This window comes from Euprymna scolopes, chromosome 2 (genome assembly GCF_053919585.1).
Source record: "Euprymna scolopes isolate OS-2025 chromosome 2, ASM5391958v1, whole genome shotgun sequence".
NCBI lineage: Eukaryota > Metazoa > Mollusca > Cephalopoda > Sepiida > Sepiolidae > Euprymna > Euprymna scolopes.
The window spans coordinates 69811873-69830585 of record NC_136483.1 but is presented as its reverse complement, the minus strand read 5'-3'; the positions used below and the strand labels follow the sequence as shown (position 1 = coordinate 69830585).

General features: G+C 29.6%; 1 protein-coding gene across 16 annotated transcripts in view; it reads left to right on the top strand.

Moving 5' to 3' along the window:
* LOC145292016 (uncharacterized) overlaps positions 1 to 18713 on the top strand; it is a 110739-nt gene that overhangs the window by 50256 nt on the left and 41770 nt on the right. For 3 of the 16 annotated variants that reach the window (XM_080138068.1, XM_080138026.1, XM_080138062.1), the window contains 3 exons: positions 1517 to 1581; positions 5383 to 5470; positions 18687 to 18713. The exon at positions 18687 to 18713 is cut by the window's right edge and continues 269 nt beyond it. The gene's annotated coding sequence lies outside the window, so the exon portion shown is untranslated. Of the gene's footprint in view, positions 1 to 1516; positions 1582 to 5382; positions 5471 to 9952; positions 9996 to 18686 lie in introns of all 16 variants that reach the window. The other 13 variants (XM_080138096.1, XM_080138055.1, XM_080138076.1 and 10 more) reach the window with 6 other exon arrangements.

Here is an 18713-nt window from a genome sequence, read left to right as displayed (position 1 = left end):
ATAAAAAGAGCTGATAATACTTGTTTATTGTTATATAAACATGCTCACATCCCGCTGCTATAAATAGCCACTTGTTTCAATCAAACAACAGATATCATCAGGCAGCGACTTGACTATTCAAAAGTTCAATGAAAAAATATATATATATATATATATATATATATATTATTATTATTTTTTTTTTTTTTTCAAAATTTCCATTTTTGAATGTCTTTACACTAAACACGTATATTTAATAATATACATTATAAATACTGATTCAATGGGTCACGGTTGGTCTAGTTTTATAAAATTATAAGAATTCAGTTAATCAATTTTCTTTTCCCGAATTGGATTTTGCTTACATGAAATCTACATTTAGAAATAAGCATGTGTTTTACTCGCTAACTTTTGTGTGATGCGATGTATTCATATTATTTTAATATGCATTGGTCTACATTATAAAATGTATTGGTTCAAAAAAGTAAATTATATATTAAATTTTGAGTAAAAAAAAAAAATAATAATTGAAACGCCTTTTATTTATTAATCAAATATTAGTGCAGAAATAGAAAAGGTTCAAAATATCTATGCCGCCATCAACTCTTCTTCTGTGTGCTCATTCTCTTGGTGCTCCACTACATAATTTTAACGCTAATTTTAATTTACGACTTGCATTGAATATAAGTATGTTGAATTGAGCATCCCTAAAAATTTAAAGTGCATTGATTTTATTATATATTTTTTATAAAATATTCAATTTCTTTAGACTATATATTATGTTTATAGATTTGTATGGTTAGGCTTACTCTTATCTATCTACCGGTTTGATACCAAAGGTACTTAAGGGGTTTTCTTTTGTTTGTTTTTTTATGCATTCCTATATAATTCTATATGCTATTATAGAATAATTCTTAAAAGTAAGATTTTAATTTTGTTATACTAATTTATATATTGGTCAAATAATAACTGGATTGTGTCTACGTTATTGGGGAAGTGATATTTTCAGCTATAGAGGTCAAAATTAACTTCCTTAATTATGGCTCCAATAAGTTGTCTGGAACACAGGTGAACAAGTTTTTGCCACATAAACAGAAATGACTTTAAAAGCTGTCCTGTTTTTAAATACATGAAAAAGCTCCATGGTAAACAGCTGGTGATCCTTGTTTTTTTAACAATTTAAGTTAAGGTTTCTTGTTTTTTTGGTTTTTTTTGTCACTTTTATATAATTGAATTTCCTTTTGTAGTTGTGAATGTTTTTAGCAGTAAGTCAGCTTATGCAAGTGCTAAGTCTGTGATATGTTGAACTTAGTTAACATCCCTAGGAATTTAATGGGCATTTATTGTTATTTTTTTATAAAATACTCAAAGCTTCCTTAAACTATACATATAAATTTTATTTCAGTGAATTTATTTTGTCACTAGTTTTTTCTTGTGTTATTTTCCCTGTTGTGTTACCATAACTAATTAGTAATGCTTTAAATAGTTGGAATATTACAATAATTTATTTCTCCCTTATTTTATTTTCTCTTTACAGTCGTGAATGAAGTGCAGAATGGACTTTGCTGCATTTCTACGTATTTTTGGACAAATTCCAACTCTGTAAGTTTGTTTTTCTTATATCACAAAATATACATTGTTTCCTTCGCTTAAATTTAAAAAAAAAAATGTGTATCTATAAAAGCAGATATCTGATGTTACCCATGTATTATATAAAAAATGTCGGTGATGTACAAACGCGGTATGAAAAGTGATCATTATCTGCCACATGTTTAATCTACTCTTCTATTATATAAATAAAATTACCCAGAATCCAAAATGTTGTTTTGTTGGGCCCCCCCCCAACCCCCGATAAAGAAGGGATTGGACCTAGTAATCCACTCCTGTTCGTTCATACTTTTCTCAATAACAACACTTTAGATTTTTTAAAAATTTTGCACAAACATTAGTCATGATGTAAGTAAATTTTTGCTTGAATGGATTTTCCGGAATTACTCTGGTTGTTACCCCTAGGGGGCATTATAGGAGTAAAATTGACCCAAAATCGTTTGTTCGTCTGTTCATTTATTCGCACTTTTCTCAATAACCACACCTTGGATTTAAAAAAATTTTGCACAAACATTAGTCACAGTGAAAGTAAAAACAAACTTACAGATTATTACATTTAAAAGGGATATCTCCACTATTTGAATTACATTTTTTTTTTCAGCATATTGTAATAAGGAATAGGTTATGCAGAGGATAAAAAGAGTTAAAGAGAAGGATGGAAAAATGAGAGAGAAGGGAATAGAGATACAGAGACATTCCAGAATTTGTCTTATTTCAGAATATCTTAGACCTCAAGTACTTTTAGAAATAGAAAATTTTGCATTAATAGTAAATAATAAATTTCCAAAATGTAAAGCAGATGCTATGACCAGAAATTGAAACCAAAACCTTGAGATGTGCAGTTTGAGGTTCTACCAACTAACCTATTTGTATTTTCTTATAAGTAGAGCTTAAAACATTACCTTAACAAAATGATTATATCTTTGGCGTGATATCATAGATTTATAATTTACATTCAAGTTTCAAAATATGAATTCAAACATAAGTGATGAAAAAAAATAAATATACACAGAGAAAGAAAAAGAAATGTTATTTAAATTTTCAATACCAAGATGAACAATTTTTTTAGCTATTTTTATAGATTATTAGATTATGTTCACCATGAAGATGAGAAAATGGTAACTTTTTTTTTTTTTTTCGTATTTTCATATCCAATATTAAAACTGAATGCAGCACATTTCTTAATATTGTTTTATCAAAACAAATTTTAAACTGTTTTATATTTTGTTAAACCAACAAGTAGTGCAAAATGTTTAACAATGAATAAAAAAAAAGAAATGAAGATAAAGTTCGCTTAAAAAATTATATTTATAAAGGGAACTCAAAACTTCTGAGAAATAAAGGAAAAACGAAATGAATCTTAGTATTGAAAACAAACAAATCAAAATGACGTTTACAAGTATCACCGTGGTTAATTTCTTTTTTTATTCATGTAAATTATTTGTCAAATGTTGTAAACTAGCAAATGTATGCTCCCTCTCATCACCTACATTTGCTAGTTTAACTAAACAAATAATACCTGCATATCAAATGAACAAGATTGCTAATGTGAACGTTCCATACAAATCAAACCCTAAAAACTGAATAATTCTAACATAGCCTCTTAACATCCTTAATTATGGTCCCAATAAGTTGTCTGTTCACACAAAGTGAACAAGTTTTTGCTACATAAACAAATATGATTGGTGCATGTCGTGTAGTGACATCAGGTGTAGTTCGTCGTAGCATAGCGTCTCCCTCTCTGCTTTAGCTAGCAATGTGTAAGAATGATAACCCATTATTTTTTCTTCAAAAGATACATATGATTCTTCCCTAACACGTCCCCCTGTAACAAAGTTGTTGGCGTGTGTGCAGCAGCAGCAGCAGCAGCATCTCACATATGCAAATGAGCAAGTCAGTGTGCGAGGTGATGGCACAGCGGAAGAAGAGAAAGAAAAGCAAGAAAGCAAAGGAACCACGTGGGTGACCGGAGGATTTGGAAGCACGAATCGTTGCAAGAGGAACTTTTGAAATAAGATGTGATCTGCATTTTGAACAAAAAAAATGGTTGGACAACAGTGGGGTCAGCTGCACACATAGCAGCGGACAGAAAAAGAGAGATTTCAGAAAACCCATTTGGTGAAACAAAGAAGCAAATACAGGTTTACATGAAAGATTTGAAACCCGCATGATGACAGGACTAACATACATGTCGACATGAGAGAAGGAAAGGCATGTGTTTGACATGGCAGTTTTGTCAACTACATGGCAAATGAAGAGACTTTTAAAACAAGATGCAGTGCACTATTTTGGAAAGTACCATTAATAAATCCCTTTTTGTTTCAAATAACAAATAAAGCAAGTCTAATTCCTTTTCTTTGTGAAACTTTCATACACAGCCTAAAAACCATGTTACTCAATATTAGGAGGGAAGAAGTTCTTTGAAAGCCCATCTGCCTTGTTTTTTAGACAGAACCAACGAGAGAATGATCGATCTTTCTTTTTTGTTGCGTCCGTAAGTTACTTCAAGTAATTGAATTCGTGTTTGTTATGTCATTAGTTGTTTTACAGTCACATAACTTGCATTCACTAACCTATATTTTGTGTAACCAACTTATGTCAAATAGTGTTACGTAGACATCAGATGATAAAAATAGGAAAAAAAAAAAAATGAAATAAAATATTTGCTTGAAATAAAATATTTGCAGTGACATTAAATTTCATCTTCCTCCTGCAGCTTTACTGTTTCATCTTTTTGATCGTGACAATCTTTAATCTGCATTAGATGTTATTTGTAAACACCACACAAACACTGCTTTAGGGTTACCAATCTTATTGTTCAACCATTGCATAAATCATGGTGTTAGTCTCCATTTAGATGTATCCCCTAACCCTGTTGGTGTACTTTGTTTCCAGTCTAGCTAGAGAGAAAATGAGACTACTCTGACCACAATACTATGTGTGTGATCATTAAGGCTAGGACAACAGCATATTCTTTTCATTGTTTTGACTCTCGAGTGTGTATCCGTTATCTTATATGCTTTTATATAATGTGGTTCTCGGTCAAGTAACTGTATCGCATATATACTTGAGTCAAAACAATAAGAATATTCTGTTGTCATAGCCCTAGTGATCATTGAATCTTAGTATGCAGTACCCGTATTCATTTCTAAACAGTCTAATAGTAAGCAATTTAATTTTGAAAAAAAAAAACAACAAAAAAAAAAACTATTAAATAACCAGGAAGTATGCAGTATTAGATTGAAAATTAGTTGATGCCACAACATATAGCATGTCAGTGGTTATATTTTTTTTTTTTTATATCTAGAAAAGTGAGAAAGTGTGAGGACAACTCTCAACCTACATACTCAATGAATTTTTGATCTACGGACTTGAAATTTGGTATATAGGGTATTCAGACTTTTTAATCAGTTTTCATCTGGAAAAAAGGGCTGCTAACAGGTAAAAATTGAAAAATTGTTACTTGGGAGGGATCATCGGATTTTTATGTTTGTCAACTGTTTCATGACTGCACATGCACGGATCGTTCACTTGACAGCTTAAGAATATTAGGTTTAATGATTATTGTACTTGACTCCCTGTCTTTAGGTTTTGGTTTCAATCTTTGCTCAAGTATTTTTTTTTTTTTTTTTTTTTTTTTTTTTATAAGAAGTGAACGGTTTAGAAAAAACATAATACTCTCATGCACATGTCTTAGTTTCTTTTTTTTTTTTTTTTTTTTTCAAGGAATTTAATGCTAATTTAATACCGGGCAATAGTGGATACATTTGCTAGTTATCTATAAATGTGTTTCAGATTGTGATGCCTTATAATTAATATGGGTTTTATATTTACATCTGATGGTGACAAGCGAATGGATAATTGCAAGAATTAAAAGTAAACGGTAAGTTCAGAGACTTTAACCATTACTAATCAGCAGAGCATTACTATTATCATTATAGATTATTTATTCTAGTCTGTTTTTTATTCTATGAGCTTCCCTTAGGGTGATACATTTTTTTAAATTTTTAAATCCTGTATCATGTTATCTGGTTTCTCAACGGATTTTCAAATTTCTTATTATATCGATGTTTCTACTGTAGTAAAATTAATCTTGATTTAAAAAAAAAGAAAGTTTGATTCTTCTTGTGTTAAAGTCTTATTTTTAGGACAACAAAAAAGGAACAAGCCAGTTTATTTTGTTCTTGATAATTGAGATTGTTTTTTTTCTGATTGGCTTCCAAATTTCATATGAAGAAATGATAATGAACTTTGAAAAGAACGGGGAGGGTGGATCATAAATTGAAAGTTATTAAAATGTCTAATTGCGTTAACATTTTTTTAAATTCTTCAACTATATTATGTAGATTATTATTTATTAATATTTGTGAAAAGACATTCATTTGCAAACAAAATGGTGGTATTTTGTGCTTTGGTTTTTAAAATATGACTATTTTAGTATCTGTGTTTAACCAAAATGTTTTATGATTGGCAGTGTTATATTATAGTAAAAACAACTCTCCCAGCTTAGTATACAACTAATATAACCTTGAATCTGTAATTAATTAGGAAACTAATTAATAGATGATTTAAAATATTAAAAAAAACACAGTAAATAGTGCTATTATAGAATATAATAATTCAAATGAGCAGGATTGTCTAATTGTGAAATAAATTTCTCTCTCTCGCTCTTTATATATATATACATACTTCAGAATTAAGTAATGCAATAGATCTACTGGTATGGAAATCCAGTGATTATTGGTCTTACAAATTATTATTGGCTGTAATATTTTAGAAAGACAATCCCAGCTAAATAAAAATTGCTCTATATACCAGATAGAGCAAAGAAATCATAATTTAGTAATTTAAATTTCATGACGTGAAATGGTTAAATTTCAAATCTAGAATTTTTATTATATGCAAGACGAAGGATACATTTCAATAAGTATATCTCCTTAATCTATAGGTTTTCGATGTCTACCCATCTCCTCAGTGGAGAAAATATTAGCAAATATAATGGTTTATACCTAATTTGCTAAATACAATATACATAGAAAATCATAATTAAAAGTTTTTAAATCATAGAGTAGGGGAAATTATATATTGGTTCAAAATGAAAAGGATATTGAATTTCATATCCAAATTGTATACAAGCATGAAAAGTAATATGGTTAAGCTTAAACATGGAAAAGTAATGGACTAGTTGTTAAAACTAGAAAAGAAAAGGACAAGGTATTCTAGAAAAAATATAATAAATTTATAACTTAAAATATTGCAGCATTAAGAATTGCTATGTTATAAATTGAATTTAAAAAAAAAGTTCTTAATTCTGCAATATTTTAAGTTATAAATTTATTTTATTTTTTACTAGAATATCTTATCCTTTTCTTTTCCACTTTTAACAACTAGTCCCTTTACTTTTCCATATTACTTTTCATGCTTGCATCTTTCTATTGTAATCTATGATTTTTCCAAGCTTCCAATAAATTCACTTGTTCTTTGTTTAATTTCAGTCTTATTTTTTTGTCCCCTAAACACGTGTAATAACAATATATATGGCACTCATTTGCTTTCAATAAAACCACCCAATTATCTCCCTTTCATGCTTTCATTCTCACTTGTTACTTCTCTTTTCGAATTAGTAGCAATAGTAGTCGCTGAAGGAATATGCTTGCTATGGAAACCAATTTTGAACACCAGTAAATTCAGCATAACTTCTGTTTTACTGAACGAAAATTGTAAATCTTGTTTTCACAATATAGCCGAGAAGATGATCTATAAACTGTTTATAATTATTTGAAATTTATTGAAAAATGAGTGAACGGCGAAGCTTTAAAGCAGTTCTAAATGATTAAAACTGGCACTTAACCATATATTCAAACACTACCATGTTTGAATGATATATATATGTATAAATAAATGATGTTTTTTTGAATATGCTGATGTATCATGAATTTTCAGTTTCATTGACACATACAATTTTCCAATGTGTGGAGAAAGAGGCGACTTAAATTATATTTGATATGCGTGTTTTCAACTCCCACCTCTACCTCAGTTGTCACAACCTTGGAAAGTAATTGTTAAAGACAGTCCTGAATGATGTATGTCTAATAGAGAAAGACAAATTAATTAGTGTAGGCCAATTTGATGTTTATATAAATTTTATATATATGTATATATATATATATATATATATATATATATATATATATGCAGCAAATCATTATCTAAACGTGTCTGGTTAAATACAACAGAGTTTTCGTTTTAAACTTTTCTGGTAGTTCTTTCAATTTGATGATAATTCTATTATCTTATATTAATATAATAATCTTATATTTATATTATTATGTGTTATGGAACAGAGTGATCTTGTCAGCCATTTTTTTTTCTCAGATGTTTTTGATCCATGATGATCATCAGGACTAGTATTTTTGTTTTGTTTTTCTTTTGTGATTTTTTTTCTTTAAAACAAACTAGACAAATTAAGCTAAGTACAAATTATGTTTATTTATGCTTCTGTTTTTGAACATTACTGTTGAAGTTTTAAAATGTTTATGTATTAAAAAATATAGAAATTAATATTCTCTTGAACCATTTTATTCTGTTTGATTCTTCTAAAAATCAAAACCACACTTTTTATTTTCCTCCTAAATAGCTACTAGAAAGTGATGATTGAGGATCAGTCATGTTGGGAACAACGAAGATGACCAATGCTGAAAAATAATGTTTTCTAGGAGTAATGTTCTTACTGTCACTGTAAAATTCCTTTCTAAGAACAATGTTTTTTAAGGATATAAAATAATTAGAGGATTTCGGTTATTAATTTTATCTGGCATCAAATAGCCTATAGATGATTGACATGCCATAAAAACAAATCTAACCAAACTGTACAGGTCAAGAATTATGAGTTGCGTAATTTTATCTTCCTTCCAAATCTTAGCTAGCCTACTGAAATTAAATTAGACTGACAATATTTTTTTTCTTCCAGAATCTTTGCCACAATTTGTAGCAATTGTCAGGCAGCACTTCAGCTCAACTTTCACCTTTGGGAATATTTGAGTAAATATTTTTCTAGACATTTTAACACATTAGCCTTTTTCAGTTTAAGAAAGAATTTAGCAAATACATCTCATAATTTAGTACCTTACTGTTTTATAATCTTCTTTATTTTTGCAGATGAAGAAATTTCTTTTAATGTCTAAATTATGTATAAAAATACTTTTTTATGAGACCAATTAGTGACCCAGTCAGATTCAAACTTAGTAATTTTCTGGCTAACTTATATTTCTTACATCAATTGAAAATTTTTTTTTTTTGCAATTTTTATTATTTTTTTATTGTGACTTTTTTGTTTTGTCTTTTTTTTTGTTTTGTCTTTTTTTTGTTTTGTCTTTTTTTTTGTTTTATCTTTTTTTTGTTTTGTCTTTTTTTGTTTTGTCTTTTTTATTTCGTCTTTTTTTATTTTGTCTTTTTTTGTTTTGTCTTTTTTTTGTTTTGTCTTTTTTTTGTTTTGTCTTTTTTTTGTTTTGTCTTTTTTTTGTTTTGTCTTTTTTTTGTTTTGTCTTTTTTTTGTTTTGTCTTTTTTCTGTTTTGTCTTTTTTCTGTTTTGTCTTTTTTCTGTTTTGTCTTTTTTTTTGTTTTGTCTTTTTTTTCTGTTTTGTCTTTTTTTTGTTTTGTCTTTTTTTTCTGTTTTGTCTTTTTTTTCTGTTTTGTCTTTTTTTTCTGTTTTGTCTTTTTTTCTGTTTTGTCTTTTTTTTCTGTTTTGTCTTTTTTTTCTGTTTTGTCTTTTTTTTGTTTTGTCTTTTTTTTTGTTTTGTCTTTTTTTTTGTTTTGTCTTTTTTTTTGTTTTGTCTGTTATAGTTTTGTCTGTTATAATGTTGTCTTTATATTTATATAAACGGCTTTAGGAATAAACACCCACAATCTTCCCATGTTTAGAATGGCTTTCAGAATAAACACCCCTAACCTCCCCATGTAAAAAAAACAGCTTTTGAAATAAATATCCCCATCCTCCCCATGTTAAGAACGGCTTTCAGAATAAACAACCTCTACCCACCCATGTTAAAAATTGTGGAGGTGGACCTAAAGTAAAAATTTACCTTTTTTTTATTTTTAATAAATTGTTAGTTTAAAGCACAACGCTATTGAGTACCACAGTTTTAATAAAAAAAAGCATTCATATTTTCTTATATAAAAACAACTGAAGTTTGTTAAAATAAGTTTTATCAAAAAAAAAAAAAAAACTACTACTTATGCTATTTAAACTATTACTTATGCTTTATTTGTTAAATGTAACAATTTCTGTTTTACTCTTTTAACAATTGGTAAAAAAGTTTGTTTTATACGCACATGTAGTCAGTATCATTATTTTTCGTCATTTCAGAATGGTTGACTGAAAAGAAATGATGTTTTTTCTTTTTAATATGGTAATATTTTTTACTTTTTAATATTAAAAAAAAACAGTTGAATTAGATACCATCACTTTTGCAGAATATTACAGGTATTAATTAATGGTATACTTATCGGTAAGATCCGCCACGTAATATGAAAGCAGAGTCAATTTAAACCGGAAGTATTCCTGGTAATCAGCTAGGCTGGAATCGGGACGGAAAAGTTGTTTTTAAAATGGTAATATTTTTTACTTTTTAATATTTAAAAATACAGTTAGATTATAAACATTCACTGTTATAAAATTTTACGGAAAACAGGCTTGTAAATTTCTAGTTTATTGATTTTGAACAAACCAGATGTTTCATTTATTTTATATATACATATACTAGCTGTACCCTGCCACGCATTGCAGTGGCTCAATTTGGTGTAATGGAAAAATTTAATAAAAAGAGAAAATGCATGTTTCTTATATTAGTACAGCAATCTATTGAAAAAAGTGAAAAAGAAGGTGAAAATGAAAAAAAATTGTACTCTTGCAGAATTTGATCTGGATCCTCTGGAGTTTCTGTCAATCATTCATGGTTTGGACTTGACCAACAATCAGTGGATGAAGCTGAACGTAGCAAAAATGTTGAAGCGCTAAATGTTTTTTTTTTTTCTTTTGTTGTTGTTTTACAAAAATGTGAGTTAGTAATTAATATTTGGTTGATGGTGGGGGAGGGGGGGTTACTATACACAGATTTGAAAAAGTTGTCCAAAACAAATAAATGAAAGCAAAGGTAAGTTACGTTTCTACCTAATTGGATAATTGTTTAGTGTTTTTATGTAATGTAAAATGTTTAATCGGCTCAAAAAACAAATGGTCGCGGACTCTGTTGAATACATTAAGTTTGGGAAAGTAAGTTGAAAATTAAAACTATACAAAACAGTGTCTGAAACTCATCGAATATATGTTACTATGACATAGGCTGGCATAATCGGTGGGTTTCTGACAGTATTTTGTATAGTTTTTTAGTTTTAACTCACTTTCTCTAACTTAAAGTAATCAACAGTGTCCACCACCATTTGTAGCTTTCAAATACCCCGATAAACACTGTTTTTCGAGCCGACTAAACGTTACATTAAATGAAAAGGGTTTGTATTACTAAACACAGATACAAAGAAGTTGTCAAAAAATAAATATATATAAATAAATGTTATCAAAGGCAAGAAAAGTAAATGTTCTACCTAACTGGATAAGATTTTAGAGTTTTTATGTAATGTATAATCGGTTCAAAAACATTCAATGTTTATCAGTATATCTGAAAAATACAAATGGCGGCAGACTGTATCGAACACATTAAGTTTGGGAAAATGAGTTTAAACTAAAAAACTATACAAAATACTGTTAGGAACTCACTCAATATATGTTACCATGACGTAGGCTGGCATATAATCGGTGGTTTTAAACTTTTGCTCGATACAGGTGACGACTTTTAAAAGTCCCTTTTAGTGATTACCTGGTTTGAGGATATTTGTACAACTAAACGGCAAATCTGCTTCAAAAAATCTGGTATTATTTTACTTTAAGGCCCGTTTCACGTTCATATATAACTAAATATTTTATTGTAGATTTCGGTGTGCTAAGAACGAATCTGCAAACCGTTTCCGTAGCAAAAAGAAAGTTTTCATGATATTAATGAAATTACTTTTTCGAAAAGTGTGTGATCACTTTTCAATGTAAATTTAACTTAGAATGAGCACCCACTTTCTGGCCACCTGAGAGAGGGGCATTTTTCTGTGTTTCTTGGCTAAAAAGTTTTTTGTTTGATTTTTTTTGCATGGTAACAACCCCTGAACTCTGGGACTATTTTCCATTTCACAGCCGTTGCCTTCATTTACGCTATGCGTGAGCATAAACGAAAGTTGTTTAGCCAATAAACATGGGGAAAACTCCCCCCTCTCTCAGGTGGCTAGAAAGTGGGTGCTCATTTTAAGTTAAATTTACATGGAGAAAAGTGATCGCCACTTTTTCGAAAAAGTAATTTCTTCATATCATAAAAACTATTTTTTTGCGACGGAAACGGTTTGCAGATTCGTTTTTAGCACACCAAAATCTACAAAAAAAAATTTGTTATTTACGAACGTGAGACGCACGGCCCTTAATGGAAAATTATATCAAAAATCCGGGGGAAAATAGTTTTCAATAAAAAACAGCAAATGAATTCGATACAAAAAAAATGGATGCTATTTTTTTTTCTTTTTTCTGTGTGTTTCTTGGATAAAAAGTTTTTTGTTTGATTTCTTTTGCATGGTATTAACCTCTGAACTCTGGGACTATTTTCCATTTCACAGACGTAACCTTTGTTTATGCTATGCATGAGCATAAACGAAAACTGTTAAATATGCATTCGCGTACCAAACTGCCTTGTCAAAAAACCTTTAAGCCAATAAATATGAAAATAAATGCCCCTTCCTCAGGTGGCCAGAAAGTGGGTGCTCATTTTAAGTTAAATTTACATGGAAAAGTGAGCACCCACTTTTCGAAAAAAAAAATTTCTTCAGATCATGAAAACTATTTTGGTACTCCTTGGGCGTTGAGTTCCATGGCGTCCTGCAGAATTATTTAATGGTCGTTCCCTTAGTACCCCCCCTAGTCAAGGCTAACGCATGCGCACGTAACATTTTTTATTTATTTACTTACGTGGTGGAGTTTCTATACTGATAGGTTTTTTGAAATTTTTTCACTGGATTATTGATTGAATACTAACCAGATTATGAAAAAAAATTGAAAAAAAAAATCATTTCAAAATTTGAAAGGGGTACTCATTTTTTAGTTACCACGTTCTTGTAAATCGGTCACTCATTTTTTTTTTTTTTTTTCCCCCCAAATACGGAAGTGTCTTCGGGAGATATAAAATGGTCGCATGTTGACGAAGCAATGTATCGGGAGGCGTACGGGATGAAAAATTATTGGTAAATTTTTAGATTAGGTCCACCTCCTCAATTTTCTTTTAAATGACAACTTGAAATGGTTCTCGACTATGCTGAATATGAAAATCGTATTGAAATTTTGCAGAAATAAGTAGTTATCAAGATATAAAAAGTTGCATTATGCATTGTAATCTTTGGCAGCCATCTTTTTTACGTGCGTGTATTTGTTTATGGCGCGTGTGCACGTAAAAAGATGGCCGCCGAAGAATACAATGCATAATACAACTATTTATTTCCGCAAAATTTCAATGCGATTTGCGTGTTCAGCATACTCGGAAACCCATAAATGTCGTCATTGAAAGGAAAAATGTGGAGGTGGACCTAATCTAAAAAAATACCAAATTATTAAACATTTCTCCAGCATGTTAGTGAAATTTATTATACTTTAAAAAAATTTTTGAAAAAAAACAAAAAAACTCACCTTTCATAAAAGCAATTTAAAAAAAAAAAAAACACCCACAAACTGACTTTTAACTAAATAAGTTAAAAAAAAAAAAAAAAATTTTTTAAACTCGAAACTTTATTTTCATGAAAACAATAAAAAAAGTCATGTTCAATCTATTTTTTTTTCTTTGAGAAACAAATATATTTCTGACTTACAAATGCGGTAGAGGCACATATTATTTTTACTTTCTATGGTTTTGATATACCGCGTTTTTATTGCTTACAGAATGGGTGACTGATTTATCAGAACGTTGTAACTAAAAAGTGAGCACCACTTTCAAATGTCGAAATAATGATTATAGAAATTCAGCATGGGAGTGATGGTTGTACAACGTCGCCTTTCGCACTTTTACAAACATTATCTACGTTAACTCTTTTCATAAATAATTTTAAAAAAAAAAAGTAACTAAACCATTTATTGAAAATTTGTCACGTGTACAAACATTTATTTATTTACGTAGGCTTAACTCTTTTCATGAATAAGAAAAGTTTTATTCTTTAAGAATAATAAAAGGAAAAAGTTACTGAACATTTATAAAAGAACTTCTTTTCAAGAAAGCCAGAGGAATAGTTGGCCGAAAAGTCGTGAAACAACTAATAAAGATGAGAATAATAGTCCGCAATAAATAAAAATGTTGCTAATGCAGAGAGCGATCCGCGCTATTTTTTAAATCATATTTCCACGTTTAATTAAAATTTTACTTATGATATGTTTTTTTTTTTTTTTATTCAATTGTAAGGTTAAAGTACAGAATAGGTACAAAACATCCTCCCCTCCCCATGTTAAGAATGACTTTTTAAATAATAACATTATTTCAGCATGGATCACTCTCTGCATGAGTATCATAAAAATAAATACAAATAATACTTATCTCAATAAATGAAAGGCTAATTTCTACCGGAAATAAAATGGCGATAATCTCGCAGTTAAAAAAATATTTTTATTTAATTTAATACTTTCATAATTCGCAATGTTAAATTATTTTAATAACATAAAAACATTCCTTGACTTTAAAAATAGAATTTTTGAAAATTTCAATTAAATTGGTAACGTAGAAATATGGTTTTATTCGCTTTTAACGAACCAAAATTACATTTATTTATATATATATATATATATATATATATATATATATATATACTAGCAAAAGTACCCGTCGTTGACTGGGTTACAAAAACAGCCTACAGAAAATAGACTCTGATTCATGAAAGTATGATAGGTTATGCAAATGGAAGGGTTGTAAACAGATAGCTTTGAATTTGGGGGTATCAAAACCAAAGCAAAATATGATTAAAGTAAAAAGAGATAAACCCCATCATTTATTATACCATATCTGTTCACACTGAAACACTTATCACAATATTCTGTGGATCTATATTAAAAAATCTTCTTAAACTTTGTGACATATTTTCATTCTATAGATCCCAGGCGCGAACGAACATCCCATAATTTTATTATACCATATTTCTTCAAACTGAAACATAATTATCAAAGTATACTTACACAGATAGATATGAAATGTCTTTATTAAAGTTTGTGCCTATTTCCATTCTATGGAGGCCAGGCACGAACACAGACCCCACAATTTTATCATACCATCCCTATTTAAGTTAAAACATACTCATCAAAGTATTATGTACATCTATATCAAAAACACTTGTAAACGTTTTTTTTTTTTTTTAAATTTTTATTTCCATACTTTGTGGACCAGGCACGTACGCACACCCCACAATTTTAATGAATCATCATTATGCCAGATCAAACATACCCATTCCTGTGTCTCGATACATCTTCTATCATTATATGTGATCAGTTTTCTATAATAGTCAACCATATAGGAGCCTATTTGTGACCAGACACACACACAAACGTTCAACTTTATATTATATAATATATATTTGGTAAAACTGGTAATTAATAAAAACCTGAAAAGAGTGCTCAATACTATTGCAGAGCAAATATGTGGGGGGTTTTTATTACCGTTTTATCTGTTTGGTTACATATGTTTCCGATGTTGGACCATGTTTACGATCCAACAGCCTCGTCAAACCTTACAGAAATGGTTGTTAGTATTTGAAAGAAGTGTTTTAGAAGAAATACGACAAAAAAAAGGGAGGGTAAGATATAATAAGGGGGAGGGAGACGGGTATCAACAATGTTTCAGTTTTGAAGGTTAAAATACATTATATTGTAGTGTGTGTGTGTGAGGGGGTAGCAGATTCAGGTAGGCATGGGAGGAAGAGGTGGAGAGAGGATGGTAAAGAAAAAAGAAAGGGGGAGGGGGAAGAGTTTCAATTTTTAGGTTTTAACTTTTGTCTGCTTTTTGCTTGTTCAACCAGGTATATGAAGTAGATGAGAGGGAGAGAGAGAGAGAAAAAGAGAGGGAGAGAGAGAGAAAGGGTTTGTGTAGGTGTCAGGTGTTTGACAAGTAAAAGGTTCCATTTAAAATTTTTGTAGTCGCTATAAGTCGACTTGTTCATTTCAGTTGACAATGAGTTGTTTTTAGGTAGTTAAGGATTAATACATACGCAAATACATACATACATACACATACATATGTACATTTCTACACATCTATAAATATACAGACAGATGTAGACATATATAAATATACAGACATGTAGACATATATATATCTATATATATATATATATATATATATATACAGACATGTGTGTAGTTAATAATGCGAGGTTAGGTAGACGCATTGTAAGATATGTTCCAAAAACATGTTGTTGGTTTAATATTTAGGGGTATTGATTTGTTTTGCTTATTGGATAGGGATTAAGTTATAGTGTCTAAAAAAAAAAAAAAAAAAAAAAAAAAAAAAAAAAATTATAGGGATCTAGGTAAAAGTAGGGATGAAAATAGGAGTAGATTGAATAAATTAAAGGATTGAGTTATTAAAGAAGAAAAAAAAGGGGGTGGGTATTATTTAATATATATATATATGAACTTAACAAAACTACAAGAACCCCTGGCTCATTATAACTTAACCACCACTCTCACAATATTTAACCTTTATACCCATATATATATGGGGTGGGCTCCTAACATGGTGCTTTGGGCAGTGGTTATGTTTAACTTTATTTTCAGTGTTAAATGTATTGTGAATACAGGCATATACATACATACAAACACATACATGCATATAAACTCAGATATAGCTACACCTGTATACATACGTTCAGCCATGCATACCCGTAGATACACACATATATACAGACACTAACACCCAGATGTATGCAAACACATACATGTGCACATAGATATAGATATATCAATATACATTCATGTATATACACGCACACATAGAAACATATACATAAAAAACACATAAGGACACACACACACACATATATATATATATATATATATATATATACACCCAATCAGCAAAGCAAATCAATACCCCTAAATATTAAACAAACAACATTGGAACATATCTTACAATGCATCTACCTAACCTCGCAATTATTAACTACACCCATGTATTTACTTATTTATTTATTTATTTATTTATCCTAACTTTACTTTATTTACTTGGTATAAATATACAGATGTCTCTGTGTGTGTGTGTGTGTGTATGTATGCATATATATATATATATATATATATATATATATATATATATATATATATATATATGTCTCTGTATATTTATATTTTTATAAATATGTATATATATATATATATATATGTAATTGGATATATGTGTATATGGGTACATGTATGTATGTATGGATGTGTATGTATATCTACTTCTTACTGGAGATATGTCTCCATGTATGTATGTGTGTGTATGTAAGACATTAAGAGGAGATTATAGATAAATATATAAATACTCGTTCACATACACTTTTCACGATAAAGCTAGAACCCAGAATTAGATAGAATTGAGCAATTGCATCGACAACGGACAACGCCAGACCCAAAGTGGGTTTCGGTGTACTACATCTCATCAGTGACGTGCTCCGACATAAGCGTCAACCCAGGTCGTTGTACGCATGGAGTGTGCAATACTGACAACCTAACCTATATGGGCCACGGCGCAATCTATTGGCTATGCCTCGATTTTTTAATTCTTTGTTTGTAGATGGGATATCTACCGCCTGCATACCAGCAGTAACTATCTTAGTTGTATAGATGCATTACTTGTAGAACTGAATAAAAATATAAGAATTAAAAATCAAGTCATAGCCAATAGATTGCGCCATGGCCCATATAGGTTAGGTCGTCAGTATTGCACATTTCATGCGTGTGACGACCTGGGTTCGTGCCTATGTTGGAGCACGTCACTGATGAGATGCAGTACATCAAAACCCACTTTGGGTCTGGTGTTGTCCATTGTCGATGCAATTGCTCGATTCTATCTAATTCTGGGTTCTAGCTTTATCGTGAAAAGTGTATGTGAATATATATATATATAATGTCTATGTATGTGAGTATGTATATGTTTATAGGAGTTGTGTGTATGTCTGCATATACATTGTTTATATATATGTGTATGTGGATATGTGTCTGTATAAAAATGAAATGTCAGGTTTGTTCAAAATCACTAAACTAGAAATTTACAAACCCGTTTTCCGTTATATTTTATAACAGTGATTGTATCTAATCTGACTGTGTTTTTAAATACTAAAAAGTAAAAAATATTACAATATTAAAAAAACTTTTCTTGACACTGTCACTTTCCATTCCAAGCCGAGCCGATTACCAGAAATACATCCGGTTTATATTGAATCTGCTTTCATAATCGGTGGCATTTCTTATTGATAAGTATCCCATTACCCCTGTTATATTTATATATAAAAAATTGCATTAATTTGTATTTTTAAAAATATTACCATTATGAACAAACTTTTTTCACCATCGTTAATTGCATTAATTTGTTGTTGTATTTTTTTTTTTTTTTTGGCTTCCTGCTTTTTCTTTAGAGATTCTTTTTCTGTATTTGCGGTGTATAATTGACTTATCTCACTGTTTGATATTTCATTTCTTAGTTTTTTTTTTACTTCTCTCTTGTTTTTTACATTCTTTTTTTTTTAATTGCAAAAAAACCCAAAAAAACACCATTAATCAATTTTTTCCTACATGCTTTTTTTTTTTACCATAAACAGGAACTTTGCGTGCAGTTCTGTTATGTCACTTTTCCTATTTAAAAAAAACAAAAAACCTTACAATTCTTTTTTTTTGTCGAGTCTTACATTAACAAATTGTCCAGTTACTGTTTAGGACAAACCTTTTCCTTTTCTATTGTTGCTGTTCTTTAGATCTATTGACACAATTATTCTGTTTCCTATTAAAGTTTATCCCATTTCTAGAAGACGTTCTT